Source organism: Emys orbicularis, chromosome 12 (genome assembly GCF_028017835.1).
Source record: "Emys orbicularis isolate rEmyOrb1 chromosome 12, rEmyOrb1.hap1, whole genome shotgun sequence".
NCBI lineage: Eukaryota > Metazoa > Chordata > Testudines > Emydidae > Emys > Emys orbicularis.
In genome coordinates this window covers 35,716,287-35,718,279 of record NC_088694.1, presented here as the reverse complement: position 1 = coordinate 35,718,279, position 1,993 = coordinate 35,716,287, and positions in this window count along the sequence as shown.

Sequence of the window (1,993 nt, the reverse complement as noted above, 5' to 3'; positions counted from 1 at the left end):
CAGAGGTAAATGATTACACAAATTGGACAGCCGTGCAGACTCAAGCCTTGACTTCTAACAGACACTGCAGCAATGAGCACGGCATAAGAATCCATCGAGAATTTTGTATAGATTAGAATATGTTACTTAATGCAAAATAAAGTGGGGGCTGGGACAAATTAAAAATCTAAATGAAAAAAATAACCAGTTGTCATAAAATGTTTATGACACCAGAAATGGTTGGTAACCCTCGGTGGAAGGAGCAAAATCAGTGCTAAGCAGAAGCAGTAGGGGAAATAGCACTGACCTGAAACTCCAGGATGTTTGCAGCTTGAAGTAATGACCTCTTATTTCCCAGGGCTTGTTGACTAGGATTCATGTCCCACAGCTCAGATTATCTCTGTGTTTTCTCCACAACTTGGATTCTCTCGCTAAAGAGCCTCACATCCCAGGAGCTGGGACTGGACGGCAGGGGATGGATCACTCAATAATTGCCCTGTTCTGTGCATTCCCTCTAGGGCACCTGGCATTGGCCCCTGCAGAAGACAGGATACTGGGCTAGACGGACCATTGGTCTGATGCCATATGGCTGTTCTTAGTATGAGCACAAGTCACAATCTCATGTGCTTATAAAGTAGAGATGCTTGCTCATATTGGTACCTTTTCAGGAGAAGGCTGTGTCTCCCCCGACAGCACTTGTGAAAGAGATTTAAATGATTGAGTCTGGGGAGTTATTTCTGTGTCTTCTCTGTTGATGGCACAAACAACAGCCCTGATGCAGACAACTTTCTAAGTCACATGAGATCTCCCTGATGACATTAGATCACTGGGGATGGTCAAAAAAAATTGTGAAATCTTTTTCTGAAGGAAATTTAGGATTTTAACTAAAGGACAATTTCACTAATTGTTGGCTTTCCTCAAAAGGTTTTGATTTTTTTTTTTACTGGAAAATCTAAAAAAAAAAGTCCAAAACTTAGATTTTGGACCAATGGATAGTGGGTTAAGTAAGTTTTCAGCTAAAGATATTTGGCTTTTCAACCTTTTTTTTTTTCTAGTTTTCAGCAGAAAACAATATTTTTTGGGGATGATAAATTGAAATTTCAATCAAAACGTTCTATGGGGACAAAAGAATTCCTGCTAGTTTTACTGCTGACATTATAATGTATTATTTGCATTGTGCAGTCAGCTAAGATCCCCAGTCATGGCCCAGAACCCCCTTGTGCTAGGTGCTGTACAAACACAGGATGAGCTGATTGCTCTCAATTGCTGAAATGTAACTCTGAGCCCTGTTATGTCCCAGCACCTCTAACCACCAGGTGACAGACTCATTCTCTTAGTGGTTGCTCTGTTTCTGTCTCTCTCTCTCTCTCTGGCCCATGGGCTCTTCATTTATTTATCCTCAGTGGAATAGCTTCAACAGGAGAGAATTCATTGAATGCTGGATCACAGCCAAAGTGAAAGGAGAGCTGTGGCCACTGGCTTCAGTGGAGTTAACTCCTGAGTTTTTTATGCCCAGTGAAGAGTCTCACACCTGCTCCATTTTACTGTTTGATATTTTCTCCTGCTCACACTCACCTGCTGCTTTACCTCGATGAACGCAGGCAGGGCTCGTCCAGCGGGGAAGGGATCTGGGGCCACCCTGGAGATCATTCCGCTCGCAGGGTGCCTCTGAAAGCTCTGTGTTTGCAATCCCACCTCCAGTTGGATTGAGCCCACAAGTGTCAGATCTATGAGCACATGCCATACTGCCGGTGCTGAAGAACCAGTTACCACAGCTGAAAATCTGCAGAAGACTTGTCGTTTATACGTGATCTAGTCACTAGAGGGGGACAAACAGCATGACAGGGCTACCATGGGTTATGCAATGCCCAGGACTGCAAGAGCTCGTCTCAAGCAGCAGAGATCAATGTCAGTTCAATTCCCCATAGGGGCCAGCACTTTGTCACTCCGCTTGCTCCTTCTCAGCCAGATGGATGAAGAGGGTCAGACTTGAGAATTTTCAACATGCGGCTCT